General features: G+C 45.3%; 1 protein-coding gene across 2 annotated transcripts in view; it reads right to left on the bottom strand.

Annotated features, from left to right (window-relative positions):
* LOC144829052 (NFX1-type zinc finger-containing protein 1-like) overlaps positions 1-16,280 on the bottom strand; it is a 1,360,324-nt gene that overhangs the window by 1,305,100 nt on the left and 38,944 nt on the right. The gene's annotated exons all lie outside the window — the stretch shown is intronic.

Here is a 16,280-nt window from a genome sequence, read left to right as displayed (position 1 = left end):
TTCCTAGCAACACGTCGCCTGCATGTATTAGCAAGTGTGCCGGCCTGTTTTCCTGCGTGATGCTATCAGTCAGGATAAGCTAATACTGCCACACAACAGCAGAGTAATGGAAAGTTCCTCAAACTCTTTACAGCCCACGTTAAAAGGCGCAGCCATCAGTCAGGCAATGTGTCTGTCATTCAGGAAAGGCTGGCCCTATCACTCTATGACATGCTCCACATGGTCACTACCAAGATACCCAGGGGGTGCCCGGTGTCACCTGCCTAGCTATTAGGGACTATCAATGGAAAGTGGCCTCCCACAACAGAGAGGTGTGTGAGCGTGCCCACCCCCAAACTCCTCAACTTCAACGAAGTGCACGCCGTGAACCGGTCTTGAAAGGCGTTTGCATCACCAAAGAAGTTTTCCACCGGGGTTTTGGAGGTGCAGCCGGTATCTACCCTTGCCTGGGTCACCGCTCTGTCTCCATCACTTGCTTCTCCTAAATGAATATCTCGGGTCCAGGCTGCCAGAGGGAGAAGCGCTGTGGTACGAATGCCAGTTTAGGGACTGCAGCACGCTGCTATGGCGCTAAGTACAGTTACAGTACAAGCTAATAGCGGCTCTCAAGAGGTACAGGGTAGCGGATCTCACCCGCAGGCACGTCAAATAGGTAAATAAACAAACACAAGACTTCTTTTTGCCGCAAACCCCCCTGGGACTGGTTGCACCTGGGTGTCTAGGCACGATAATTGAAACCACATGGCCTATTGGTGTCTATTACACGCACCAAGTGCGTAATAGACACCAATAGGCCATGGGCGGAGCAATGCGCCCGCCTGTGGCCAATTGCATGCAGTCTTTTATAAAAAAGACGCATGCAAAGGCCAATCGGGTAGCACAAAAGAAGCACACGCATGAGCGTGTGCGATTCCTAGGTCAGCTACCCAAACCCCGTTTTTCCCTTACTAAATGTCTCACGGTGCACAAGCAGTGCTGTGCACTGCAACGCTAGGCGCGAGACCTAAATGAGTAGCTCTTCCCAGAAGTTGCTTTAACTTCAATTTTCATCTTGAGCTGGCTGTCCCTTATATTTCTGATCAGGTACGACTGGCCTTGATCCTTCTACGGCATTCAGTATAGAGAAGGGAATATGTTAACCTTACACAATACATTATTTGGGATTGTCTAACCCTCGATTATGCACATACGATTGCTTGGATCCTCTATGTTAGAAATACCCTAATTTCTCTGGGCATACATTCCCTGCTAAATACCGGTCCATCGCCAAAAAGCAAATCAAAAGTAGGTATTTTGTCAAAATGGACACAGAGTGATATATAAGTAATTGTAATAAATCTACGGTGCTATCTTACATAAAGGTACCTGTTATCTCTAATGGGTCCTCCTCCTACTTGACGTTTGTGACAAATCCCGGCAATGGATTTGTACCAGTGTGTGTTTGTTCAAACCTTATTCCATGTATGTTGGGTTATCCTGTAACAACCTTTTCCCGTCAAATCTTGCCGACCCGTCCATGTAACGGAGTGTCTCCACAATCAAACTTGCACATTCTTTTCATATGTAAATTTTATGAGATGTATCGCAAAACTTTTATTCTTACCCTTATGAAGAAATATCAATTCAGGCAGTGCCGCCCAGGATTGTATTTCCTACAAATGTTGCCTAACCATTTTGTTTGCTATGGCGTAGTATCCTTTCTTTGTCTATCATTAAAATCTAAGAGATTGCACCTCTAGCCAGGAATAATAGATCCTATGCTGTCTATGTTGATTGTAATTTTATGGGTTTTAACATGACTGCATATTTTCTTTTTTAAGATATTGATATGTGATATCTTGCTAAATTATGTCTTTTTATATTTCTCTGTACTTTCATGATCTAAGTGTTATTTAGACCGATATTCAGCAAGGGGGTTACTCGTGTCACAAATTTGATTTGCAAGGTTATTTTTGGACTATCTCGGATTTGAAGGGAGAAGAACAAGTGGTAAGTGTACGCTGCAGCAAAAGGTGAAGCTATACTGGGATGGCCCCATCAACAAGAGATGGCCATAAGATTAGATCTGAATGCATGTCGACCGGTGTAGGTAATTTCAGCTGTTAGAGATGAATATATCACTGAAATAAGAACTTCATTCCCAGGTCTATTTCAAGGTAGTTTGGGGAAGTATTCTGATTTCAAACATAAGATTATAGTTAATGGGATGCAATACCTGTGAGGCACAACGTGAGGAACGTATTGTTGGCCTACAGAGATAAGCTTAAGGTAATGTTTAAGGTTTTGGTGGAAAAGGAAATTATGCAACCCATAAACTCTTCTCCTTAAGTTTATCCTATTGCATTGTCTCTTAAGGGGTCTGATGATCTTCGTTTGTGCATGGATTTACACAGTTTAAACAAGGAGATTTGGGTTGACAAACACTCTGTCCCTAACATACATGAGCTAATATCTACATTAGCTGGTGCTTCAGTTTTTTTAACAGTAAATTTGGCAAGTGCCTACCACCATGTGGAATTACATGAGGATTTCAGACATCTAACAGCGTTAATCAGCCGAAGGTTATGTTTCAATATCTACATATGCCTTTCGAGTTGGCAAGTGCAGCTTCTGTGTTTCAGCGTCTTATTAAACATGTTTTGAAAGGGATTAGGGGGCTATTGCCTTCCAAGATGACATTTTGATCTTTGGGAAAACACATGAAGAACATGATTAAAATTTACAGGACATGTTAAAAACATGGCAGGGTAAAGGCCTTAATTTAATGCTCTCTAAGTGCAAATTCAGACAGGGAAAAGTGAAATATGTGGGGCATGAAATTTCAAAGGAAGGTATTAGACCTAAACACAATCACGTGGAAAGCATACTGACTGCTCCTGCACCTATTTCAAAGGATCAACTGTTGTCCTTTTTTGGGGTTGACGGAATATTGTAGGAAATTTGTATTCTATTCAAGTGCGTCCTTTGCAGCAGTTGCTAAAGAAAAATGTTAGATATGGGTTGGGTGAAAGCCAACAGAAGGCTTTTGAATTGCTAAAAGAAGAAATCTTTGGTGCACCATTTTTAAAAACATATATAGTTGGAGGAGAATGCAGTCTTAGAGGATGCTACTAATGTTGAGTTAGTGGCAGTACTCATGCAGAGAGACAGGAAGGGTGAATGGGTAGTGTCATATGCCTCCAGGATGTTGCGTAATTCTGAGTGCAACTATTCTACCATAGAGAAAGAGTTGTTAGCTTGTGCATGGGCAATGCAACACTTTTGCCAGTTCTTGTGGGGGACGAAGTTTGTAGTTAGAACTGACAGTAAGCCGTTGGTCAATATGTTGGCTGCGGGTGGAAGAAGAATGCTAACAGCTCAATTAGAGAGATTGGCTGCTAAACTGTAGAAATATCAATGTGAGGTGGAATATGTCCCTGGACGTACTAATGTACATGTGGATTGTGTGTCATGATTACTGATTGTGGATGGAGTCACGGTGATGGATGATGTGGTGTATACTCTGGATGATGTTAACGATTGGTGTGCAAGTGAGAATGCAATGGGCACAATATCTGAGGGTAGCTGGATAGAAGCTATGCAGTGTGAATGTGTTTTTCAGGATGTCCAGACTTATTTGAGTAAGGGTTGGCCAGAGGAGAGGAGAAAATTGAGCGGTGAGGTTGCATCATTTTTCAAGGTCAGGGAGGAATTAATGATGACTGATGGTATAGTTATTAGAAGTGATAAAATTGTTCCACCACAGAAATTGAGGGAACTAATATTCAAGTTGGCTCATGAAGGGCATAAGGGAATGTCCACCACAAAGAGGAGAATATGTGAATTCTACTGGTGCCCTGGGGTGAATGACATGATTGATAATTAGGTGTGACAGTGCAGTCCTTGTGCAAAAAGAGACAAGTCAACGAAACCGTTGGCTGTTGATGTGAGTCCCATTGAATATGCTCAGAGGCCTTGGCGGAGATTAGGGATTGATATTTTGGAACCATATGGGATGTAAAAAGGTAAGGACACGTATGCCATTGTGGCAGTGGATTATTTCACCAAATGGCCGCAGTTGAAAGTGGTGGAAAAGGTTACTTCCACGCAGGTCATTGAATTTTTGGATTACATCTTTTGTCGTGAAGGGTTACCTGAAGAACTTTTGTCTGACAATGGTCCACAATAATGGACAGTTTGTTAAGGAGGTGCAGTGTTTTGCACAAAACAGTATCCAACTATCACCTTCAGGCCAATGGTCAAGTTGAGCACTTTAATAGAGTAGTTAAAGAATCTATACAGTTCGCTACAACAAGTGGTTTACCATGAAGGAAAGCTTTAAGAGCCACCTTATTAACTTACAGTATGTCACCTAATTCGGTCACAGGGTTCCTACCTGCGAGGTAGGAAGCCAGGTTCTAAACTGATGCCGTTGTAGTTGAAGGTAAGTAATGCATATGATACAGAGATACATTTTGCTACTGTCCGAAAGCGTGTGGGGCGTTATCTTAAGAAAATGAGGGGACGTAGCTTCAAGGCTTCAGCTGTGAGGTCTAATTTGAAAGTTGGTGATGTTGTACAGGTGGAACAGGGTGGTGTGTTCAACAGGAGATTTACAAAATGGTCAGATCCTGTGAAAGTGGTTGAAATTTTCAGTAAGACGGTGAGAGTTGAGGGAGGTAAAATATGGAATTTCAGAAGAATTTCAGTGTGTAATGGTATCTCAGCAAAAGAAGGTGTTTTGACAGGACTGGTAGATGGTGGTTCAGATGTTAGCCGGTTTGATGGTTTGATGATTTGAATTAAGACAGTGTGCCTGGGGGATGCTGATGAGGAAATTGCAGGCCCTTGTGGTATGTATGTTGGTTTAAGTGTACTAAGTGATGGTGATGAAGCAAAGCTTCGCATATTTTGCGACCTTGCCGAAGTCATGAACCTCGTCTATGTGTAACAAGGTAGTAAGTGTACGTCTTACTAACATTTATATTTAGTTTGAATAAGGATTAAGAAGCTTGCCTATGTGTATTCCTAATGATTTTAATCCGTGTCCGTAAAATATGGCCGCCGCTTGTATTTAGTTACTGCGCATGCGTCAGCCACACTCACGTGTCCTGACGGGTCTGCAGAAGTGGAGGGAAATTTATGCGCATGCGTAATTCATAGCTTTGCCTGCAACGTGGTACTGCTCGTGCCACTGCTCTCGTGTATGTTATATGTAGCTAACATTTAGACTGCATAAGTATATTTTGTAGTGATAAGTTGAAAGTTCAAAACCAAATGATGTGTTTTCATAACGTTATTTCTATGTATTAATTTGTTTTCGCTTACTTTTCATGTACCGCGGGGAATGGGGGTCTGTTTGTACCGATGAGCCATCTTGGAGGTCCCTTCTGCGCATGATCACTTTTCCAGGGACCTGACAACTTTGGCTGATGGAACTTAGCCAGCTGGCAGTGATGGGCAAGATGCTCCTGAGAACTGACCTGAAAAACCCAGGAAAACAGAGACAATTGTCCTAGCTCGGCAACAATGTAAATTGTCACTCATATTTCTGCACAGTTTCTCATGGGAACCCCAATCTCGCTAGGCGGTACCCAAATATGTAAATGTAGCATCTAAATAGACTGATATGATTGGTGTGTTACCCAAAGCCTACCTTAGGACCAATCGAAATTGGGGATTCTGACACCTTGCAACATTTGGGGGGTGGTACACTGACCCAAAAGAGTATATCTACCCTGGGTTCACCTAGGGAATTGTCCGACTTGTCTGGTTTAGCTGACCTGTCACTGACCCATCGTACTCAATAGGTGACTGAAGATACAGAGCGCTGCGGAGCACTCTGTCCGAAATTGACCATAGACTAAGGTTTTACTGAACCTTAAAGTGCTGGCGAAGCACTTTGCTGGGAGTTCGTTGACCCAATCGGGGTCTTGATCGATAGCTGCAGAGAGGGTGGAGCGCAGGCGTTGCTTCCAAACTGCGGGTGCGGTCCTGTCCTGAGCGGTCCTGTCCTGAGGGTTTGCTGTCCTGTCCTGAGGTCCTGTCCTGATTCCTAATCTGAGGGTATCCTGTCCTGTCCGGGGTGTCCATTCTGCACCTGCTGTCCTTTGAGGGGTATCCTTCCTTGAGGGTTTCCTGTCCTTAACTGACCCGTGGCCAGGGTTTGGTTTCCACACCAGTCTAGGTAAATACTGCTCTAAGTTCCTTAAAACTTGCACCTTTCTATATTTCAGTCTTTTGCTTTAATAAAGACATCTTGCATACATTGATTTTTCCATGCTTTTGCCGCAAACTATTGAAACGTAAAGTCATTTGCATAATTTTTCTTGATATGTTCTCATGTTACCCTATCTTTTAGAAATCATATTTTGCATTGCAGTTTGTCATTTTCTGATATGGTCTAGAACGACCTTACTTAGATTTTCTAAAGAATTCCTGCCTTGAATGCATAGCATATTTCCTTCGCATCTCATTATTGCATTTTAATGATTACCCTGACTTTATTTCTCTATAGTTATGTACTTTTCATTATCTTAATTATCGATTGCCTTATTCTTGTAAATCTCATGCTTTCAGAAAACGAACTTTAGATAAACATTTTAAAACTTCCAGTTGTCCGTGGTCATTTCCAACAGTATTGAGTGTCATTTGAAATTGCATTTGCTGCCTTTCCTTTTACAGCTAGGCCCCTGATCCATTGGTCCTCGGATGCTTGATTCCGTTCTGGGAAGGACATGGCTTTTGTAGTTCGGACTGGACTGTTCCCATGGGGCACAGGGTCAGCGCTGATTTGCATATCGCCATTGTCTAACCCAGGGTGGTGTGGAGTGCAAAAAAACGATGGATTTGGGCCCAGATCTTTGGACTGGGGTGAATGTGTGACATTGATCCACATTCTGTCCATCATTGTTGTTTTTGCAATTACCGCTCTAAGTGTACTGGGGATGCTCAGACGTGGGTCCCAGGCACTCCACACCACTGGAGTCAAGCTAGCCGGGCTGATGAGAGGTGTTACCTCGAAACCGGGCCGGTCCTCGGATGCTTGATTCCGTTCTGGGAAGGACATGGCTTTTGTAGTTCGGACTGGACTGTTCCCATGGGGCACAGGGTCAGCGCTGATTTGCATATCGCCATTGTCTAACCCAGGGTGGTGTGGAGTGCAAAAAAACGATGGATTTGGGCCCAGATCTTTGGACTGGGGTGAATGTGTGACATTGATCCACATTCTGTCCATCATTGTTGTTTTTGCAATTACCGCTCTAAGTGTACTGGGGATGCTCAGACGTGGGTCCCAGGCACTCCACACCACTGGAGTCAAGCTAGCCGGGCTGATGAGAGGTGTTACCTCGAAACCGGGCCGGTCCTCGGATGCTTGATTCCGTTCTGGGAAGGACATGGCTTTTGTAGTTCGGACTGGACTGTTCCCATGGGGCACAGGGTCAGCGCTGATTTGCATATCGCCATTGTCTAACCCAGGGTGGTGTGGAGTGCAAAAAAACGATGGATTTGGGCCCAGATCTTTGGACTGGGGTGAATGTGTGACATTGATCCACATTCTGTCCATCATTGTTGTTTTTGCAATTACCGCTCTAAGTGTACTGGGGATGCTCAGACGTGGGTCCCAGGCACTCCACACCACTGGAGTCAAGCTAGCCGGGCTGATGAGAGGTGTTACCTCGAAACCGGGCCGGTCCTCGGATGCTTGATTCCGTTCTGGGAAGGACATGGCTTTTGTAGTTCGGACTGGACTGTTCCCATGGGGCACAGGGTCAGCGCTGATTTGCATATCGCCATTGTCTAACCCAGGGTGGTGTGGAGTGCAAAAAAACGATGGATTTGGGCCCAGATCTTTGGACTGGGGTGAATGTGTGACATTGATCCACATTCTGTCCATCATTGTTGTTTTTGCAATTAACCCTGATCCATTGAAGTCATAGGTACCCGTGTCGGTGGATGGTAAGTCGGGTACACTAAGTAATAACAGTAGGGAACACACACAATTGGTAGCAGCCCGTGAAGTCGCCTGGTCAATGAATAGTGTGAATTGAAAGTATATGGGCCCTGAAGCCGGAAACGGCGTAATCATTGGCTGGGTGACCTCGCGCGCTCTATCAGTTTTCTGGTAGATCAGAGGATGGTTAGGGACTAGCTAAAGGTTAGGTAGAACTAGTTAGACTAGTTGAGTCGGAAGCTGCTAGTACATTAATGCTGCTATAAGAGCGGCTGTTCCGAGGGGACTGATCACTCTCTTGTGAATACGCTGCTGAAATCAATGAACTGTTTTTTCATTATTATTCTTGTTCTTATATTGTTATATGTATTAATCCATGCATTTGTAAACCGTATTGTTTCTTGTTGTCCGAACTCCCCGGGGAATTGAAAGGGCAAGTGGTGAATAGAATCCATTGTCCTGAGGTCACAGGCTTAAGGAAAGTTAGGTGCAGGTTAGGATAACCGGGAAGCACTAACTAGGGCTTTTCTGAATATATGTGTGAATAAATGTCAGTAACGAGGTTCATTGGCAAAATTCCCATAGTGGCGTAACCTAGTAAGGGTCACATCGGAAGAGTAGCAGGTTCATCGGAGCTTGGGTGAAAGCAAAGGGGTCCGCTGGGAAACCTTAGACTCGGATATATCCCGGAAAGAAGTGGATGAGTTTAGGGGAATAACAGGTTCACCGATGCTAGAGTGGAGGGTAGGCGGAAGAGATCTACCCGCAGCGCGTGAAAAGTAAATGGAAGTAGTTTACTTGCAGTAAAAGAAATCTTTCCTGTCTAGACACTTGAGCACTGTGGCGAATGTGTATTTGTTGTAAAATAACCAAGCACTGAGCACTTTAAAAGGAAAGAAAGTTTCCGTTACCTTGTGAAGGGAGGGAGTCAGTCGCGAAGCGCCTCTGACGTCACTCCGTGCCGCGCTGGGATTGGTAGAAGCAGCGGGCGGGTAGCGGGGCTGAAATTGTAAAGGAGGGGTGAAGCGCCGAGGAGTGAGAACTGTTTCACGAAGGGGCCGCGCACCCATTGGCCGGAATTATTTGAACGCGCGCACTTCATTGGTCGCACGGAATTGCAAGACGCGTTCTGATTGGAGGTGACTTTGTAAACAGAATTAAGCGTAAAAATCGTATGTGGCACTCGTATTGTCCAGAGACTAGACCCGATCCAAGAAACCAAGGGTTTGAAAGGGATCAGTGGAAAGCTAATAGATACGATATTATGTACGGAGCTAAGAGAAAGATGTCCCTTGTAAGCAGGGTAAAGAATTTCTTCAAAACGGACAACCCGATTAAGTCTAGAGAAGGTGTTACTATCCCGCCACCGAATACTCCTGCCTCATTCATGATGTTTGACCGAGGGTACAACACCTGTGTGTGGTTGGAGAATTGGGTAAAGTACACAAAAGATGACGGAGTATTGGCTTTTCCGTTAGACAGTACTTTTAATGGCAGAATTTTATTTAATTTGAGAACCCGCATGAATGAATTACATCCCAGACCGAGACTAACGCAGTATGAGGCATTAGAGGAATGGGAAATTGAGGCTTTTGAAAGAGAGAAACCCCGAATGGACAAAGGTCTGACTAAGTGGTACCCCAGGCTGAAACAAGAGACAAGGGACAAGAGGATGAAACAGTGGAGGCAGAGCATGATTGTTGAGGGTCTGTTTCCTATGATGCCAGCATGTACCCCGTCGGGGGGAGAAAAAAGGACAGAAAAGTGTAAGCATTGGGGAGCCCTTGGAGAGTCAGATGATGAATTGTTAGATGACATCTTTACGAGAAGTCCGCCCCCTTATAATGAAGGAGCCCGACCTTCCAGTGCAGGAGCGAATCTCCAGCGTCCATCTATTAAGGAGGAGGACAGATCCCTATGTAGGGGGGGAGGGGGCCAGGTATTGCCCTATTTCGAGAAGCCCGAGCCCCCGGAGGTACGCAATATATATCCTAGAATGCCCGAGAGCTCAGAGGAAAAATATTCCCGTGAAAGAACATTTTACCCCAGACCTCTTTATGAGAACGAAGAAAAGCCAGTAGGTTCAGGGGTGCCCTTTTTGCAGCCTCCATATGGGGAAGAGCGTAGGTCATTTGGCACAGGAACTTTGTTCCCGAAACCAAATTATGGTGGGGGTCCAAGTGAGACGCATCCTACTGCCCCGAGTCTTACCCCTCACCTGACCCCACAGATGATACCTGACCGGACATTAGGAAGAGTACTAGATGAAAGGGAGCAAGAGGCCCTAGCTAGACAGAGGACAGAAATAATTCAGAAAATCTCCCAGTTAAATACCAGGCCTGAAGCTTTGACTATTCCGGTAACGATCGGACCAGTAGTCCCGTTGTATGGGAATAGTCAAGGAAGTTCGAACCCTCCAGTTATGAACCCGATAATGGCCCCGCCGAGGCAAGAGCCCCTACTGATAGACGACCAGTCCAGTGAGTGCGAGTCCGAAGTTGTGTTCTTGGACCTGCCAAACAAACAAGCAGGGAAGGGAGTGCAGAAGAGGCATAATCCTTTTGATACGAAAGAAATTAAATTAGAATCAGCAACAGGGACTAGGAGTGTTTCCTTGGTAACGCCAGAAGAGATTGAAAATTGGAGTCGTGATTTAGAAAAACAGGCTCCGCAAACGAAACCTTTAGACCTCTATAAACTGAGGGTAGAAATAGAGGAATTGATGGCAGGAAATGTGGGGTTAGACAGATTGAACACCTATTCTGAAGAAGAATTGCTGTTCATGTGTAAAAGCCTTACCAGAAGTACCAGGGTGCTCCACGAAAAACTGACCGACACTGCAGCTAGTATGGGGATAGATCTATCGAGATCAAAGCCCTTGCAGAAACCATACCGAGCTGAGTTCTCAGATAGGGATTTAGAGAACTTGAATGTGTCAGGGAGGAAGTTGCAGATTAAAGAGTTGCTTGCAGTTTTGCAAAAATGGGGAGACGTGGAAAGGTGGAAAACGAGGTGGGCACGTAAGAAAGATGAGGCCCGATCAAGACAAGCTACCCCTGAGTTCCCTCTGAGAGAAGTAGACAAACCCGAAACATTATGCCCCATGCGGGAAGTACCAGGTGGGAGGTATGTGCACGTTCCATGGTCCAGACAGGATATTGTGTCCTTTACTAACGATTTCCCGAAACTGCGCGAGAAGACGGTTGAATGGTACCGGCAAGTGGAAAGGTTCATAAAGGTGCAGAAATGCCTGTGGAAAGACCTGGATGGGTTTTTCGACATTGTGGTCCCGGTCGATCTATGGACCGAGTGTAAAATAGCCATAGCCTGGCCTAGTGAGGAGTATACAAGAGATAAAGAAACAGGGGAACCCTCGAAGGAAGTCATGAGAAAGTATGAACAAGTAATTCAGCACTTGAAACTAAAGGTGCCAGCTAAGGAAACTGATTGGACCAGGATAGATAGAACAACGCAGGAAAGAGAGGAGACAGTGCACTCCTATTATGAAAGGCTGTTGCAGGTGTTTAAAACATACAGTGGTATAGATAACATCGAGATGAAGGACATGACGCACTTCATTTACAGGTTTGTAAACGGTTTAAGACCTGAAATTTGTCAGTGGATAAAGGATAACAAAATCTGTTGGCACTCCAAAAAGGTAGACGAGGTCCTGCGGTACGCAAAGTACTGCGAGGACGAGATGGCAGAAAAGAAAAAGGCTCTCAAGGAAAAAGTGATGTGGGCTCAGGTGAAGCTCGCAGAACAACAGGAAAAGCAGTTGAGTAACATGGTCAAAAATGCAAAGAACGAAGGCCCTGGGGAAGGGGGAGGAGGCAAGCCCCGGCCCAAAATGAGCAGGGAGGAGGCTATGAAGAAATTTCCCTGCCATCAGTGCGGCGAAATTGGACACTGGCGTAACGAGTGTCCTTACTTGCCCGAAGATAACCCCAAAACTCCTGATTTAACTCCACAGACGCAGAAAGAGAGACCAAGAAAGACTCAACCACAGGTAAAAACAGTTCAGGTGCCCCGAGCACCAAAGCAAGTATACAGGGGAAAACAGGCAGAGGGAGAAGAGATAGAAGTCTGGGAAAGCAATGAGAACAGAAATGCAGCAACTTCGCAGTATCTTCTAAATGATACCTTCCTTTGTGATGACCAGTACTGACGGGGCCTGAGAGGGGAGGACGAGGAGTGTGTACTTGGCGCCTCCTTGCCGGTAGACCAGTCCGGACCATACATTGAAGGAAAGGTTGACGGAAACGATGTCACCTTTCTGTTGGACACTGGCGCTACCCGTTCTACTGTGAGAACAGTGGACGTTCCAAACCTACCCCTCTCGGGAGAAGCCATCCAAGTAGTGGGTGTATCTAATCAATTGATTAGTACTCCTGTTACCAAGCCCATGGAGATCTCAATTGGAAATTTTAGGGAAATGCATAGATTTGTCGTTTGTGACACCAGTCCAGTGAACTTACTGGGACGCGATTTGCTGTGCAAAATGAACTGTACCATCTTTTGCACACCAAAGGGTGTGGAAATTCAGACCCCAGATGAAGACGGCATTTATAAATTAAATTAAACGAATGACCATGCAGGATTTGCCCAAAGAACTCCAAGAAGCAGTAAAGCCAGAGGTGTGGGACTTTACCGGGAAAGATGTGGGGTTAATGAAAAATGTGGACCCCATACAGATAGCAATAAAGGACAATGCAGTATACCCCAATACTAAACCCTACAGGATGAATGCAGAAGTGAAAGCTGGTGTTGCTGTGGAAATAAAGAAATTGTTAGAAGGAAACATCATACAGGAGGTGATGAGTAGCCCATGTAACTCTCCGATTATGGGCATCAAGAAGCCTAGTGGCAAGTACAGAGTAGTACAGGATCTACGAAAAGTCAACAAAATAGTAGTTCCCTGTTGCCCTATTGTCCCGAATCCAGCAGTGATTCTGTATCAGATTCCCTGGGATGCTGAGTGGTTCACCGTGATAGACTTGTGTCATGCATTCTTTTCCATTCCCTTGCATCCAGATAGCAAATTTCTTTTCTCATTTGCCTTCTAAGGTCACGTGTATTGCTGGAACCGGGTCCCTCAAGGGTATACAGAGAGCCCCTCTATCTTTAATCAGATCTTGAAAAATTGTTTGGAAACTTTAGTCCTACCTGGGAACTCTGTCTTAGTGCAATATATAGACGACCTCTTGGTGGCGTCTAAAAGTCATAAGGATTGTGTGATTGACACCATTGCCCTGCTGAATCACCTGTGTGAAAAGGGACATAAAGTGTCCCCTGACAAGTTACAGTTTTGTGCAAAATCGGTGAAATATCTGGGGCACCAGATAGAAAAAGGTGTCAGAAAAGTGACATCGGAAAGAGTGAGAATAATTCAAAAAATGCAGTTGCCCCGTACTCAGAAAGAAATAAGAATGTTCCTGGGTGTGATAGGATACTGCAGGCAGTGGATTCTGGGATTTGCAGTCCTAGCCAGGCCCTTGATAAAAATGACTAAGAGAGGAACACCCGAAATTGTAGAATGGGATGATGAAAGCTTAACAGCCTTCACCAAACTACGAGATTGTCTGTGTACTGCTCCTGCACTGGGAATGCCAGACTATTCCAAAGAGTTTGCCCTATTCTGTGACACTCGCGATAATTGCGCATTGTCAGTCCTAACTCAAGAACATGGCACAACGAGAAGGCCTGTGGCATATTTCTCTGCCACCTTAGATCCAGTGGCTGCTGGATTACCAGGTTGTCTGAAAGCAGTAGCTGCTACCTGTGCCAGTTTAGAACAGAGTGAGTCAATTGTCATGGGACATCCGGTAACTGTGTATGTTCCGCATGGAGTGGTAATTTTGTTGACCAGAACAAAAACACAGTATCTCACCCCTAGTCGGCTGACTAAATATGAGAGGATTCTTGTGGGTGCTGCAAATGTGAACATTGTCAGGTGCAGTATTCTGAACCCAGCCACCTTACTACCTGACCCAAAGGATATGGAAGGGGGGGTGGATGATGAACATGATTGTATTGATCTAACTGAATTCAATACCAAGCCACGCCCAGACATAAAGCAAACGCCATTGCCTGAGCATGATAAAGAACTATTTGTAGATGGTTCATGTCTAAGGCATGAACAAGGAGGCCTGAGTGCTGCCTATGCAGTAGTGTCCCTAGAGAAAATTGAGGAAGCAGGTTATCTATATCACATCAAGTCTGCACAAGTAGCCGAATTGATTGCTATGATAAAAGCTTGCCAAATTGGGAAGAACATACGCATAACAGTGTATACTGACAGTCAGTACTGTTATGGGGTTGTGCATGACTTTGGCCAGTTGTGGCTACAGAGGGAGTTCCTGACTTCATCAGGTACCCCTATTCGAAATGGAAAAGTTGTCCAAGACCTTTTAGAGGCAATCCAGTTACCAAAGGAACTGGCAGTGGTAAAATGTGCTGCTCATAAGAAGAGCATGGACAAGGTATCACTGGGAAACGATTATGCTGATCGAGTGGCCCAATGGTGCGCTAGAGATCGGTATATCGTAAATCCGAAACGAGGGGGGCCAGGAACCAGCTGCCAACTTCAGGTGTTTGAAGAAGTGCCCACATGGGATGAAGTGAAAGAGTGGCAGCAGGCGGCACCTTGGCAAGAAAGAGAGAAGTGGAAGGACGATGGGTGTAGACCAAGACGTGTGAATGGTGTCATTTTAGGTCCAACTGGTATGCCTGTATTGCCCAGACACTTACTTAGCACAATGGCGAGGTTGATACATGAAGGATCACACATTGGTAGGGACGCCATGATTCTAGTGTTCCAACAGACTTGGTACAGTAAAACGTTCAGGAAAGTAGCAGAGTCCCTCTGCCAGAGGTGCCTGTCATGTCAAAAGATGAACCCAGGGAAAAGGACTGTGGTGGAACTGGGGAAAATTGGGAGGTCTGGGGGTCCCTTTGTAAGAATACAGGTTGATTTCATCACCATGCCCCGTTGTGAAGGGAAAAGATATGTCCTTGTCATGGTCTGTTTATTTTCCAAGTGGGTGGAAGCTTTCCCTACTCCCCAAAATGACGCAAAAACAGTAGCTAAGTGTTTATTAAAAGAACTGATACCTAGGTTCGGGGTTCCAGTCACTATTGAATCAGACCAAGGCTCACATTTTCAGAATGCAGTGATCGACGAACTCTGTAAGGCCTTTGGAATTTCCCAAAAGCTTCACTGTGCCTACCGTCCAGAGGCTTCTGGAGTAGTGGAACAAATAAATGGAACTATCAAAAACAGACTAGCAAAACTGTGTGATGCAACTAAACTGACCTGGGTGAAGGCCCTACCCTTGGTCCTGATGGGACTCAGAAGTATTCCTGATCGCAAGACAGGCCTAAGTCCCCATGAAATCATTATGGGAAGAGTGATGAGACAAGCATGGGTGCCTGGAAGCAAACTGTTGAGTATTACTGATGATTTGGTGCTTGAATACTGCAAGAGATTGGGTGACCAAGTGCGTTCTATCTCTCGCCAGATCGGAGAAGACGCCATCCTCAATCCAACGACTCCTCTCCACAAACTGGTCCCGGGGGACTGGGTGAAGATAAAGAAGCATACTCGGAAGAGCTGCCTGGAGCCAAGGTGGGGAGAAAAACGTCAGGTGATTCTGGTGACTACCACAGCAGTCAAGTGTGCAGGGGTTCCGCGTTGGATACACGCCAGCCACACCCAGAAGGTACCACCAGACGAAGTGCCTGAAGCAGAAGGGCGTCCAACAGAGGACTCTGCAGGACCCAGACCAGAAGTAGCTGACAACGTACAGCCCAGTACCAGTCAAGCTGCAGAATCAGCAAACGTTGGCCCAAGGATAGTTGATGACGAACTACCAAGAGTCCAGCCTGCTGAAGGGGTCCAAGAAGCTGAGCCAGAAGTAGCTGAAGACGAGCTGCCTAGCATATGGCCAGAAGAGTGGATTCCCTTGATTGATCTCACCGAAGACCCCATCCGAACAAGTGAACGACTTTGGGAAGGTAGAGAGTGGACTAGAGAGGAAAAGCAAGGCACAGGCGAAGAACCTCAGACTGTTGAGATTCACATCAAAACTGAGGAAGGAGAAGGTCAGACAGGGACAGAGCACGTGATTGATACAGAACAAGTGAATAAGACTGAACAAGTGCCCGATACTGAACAAGTGAAGGATCCTGAACAAGAGAGGAATACAGAACAAGTGATTGATACTCCTCCACTGACACCTGATATCGGGAAGGGACAGACTAGACATAGTGTAATAGTTCGAGCAGAAGAAAGTCCAGAGATCGAAGTGCTTGAACAGGATCAGATAGAATTAGAAGAACGTGTTCA

This window comes from Lissotriton helveticus, chromosome 4_1 (assembly GCF_964261635.1).
Source record: "Lissotriton helveticus chromosome 4_1, aLisHel1.1, whole genome shotgun sequence".
Taxonomy (NCBI): Eukaryota; Metazoa; Chordata; class Amphibia; order Caudata; family Salamandridae; genus Lissotriton; species Lissotriton helveticus.
Note: the sequence above shows the minus strand (reverse complement) of the source record. Positions and strands in the feature narration are given on the sequence as shown.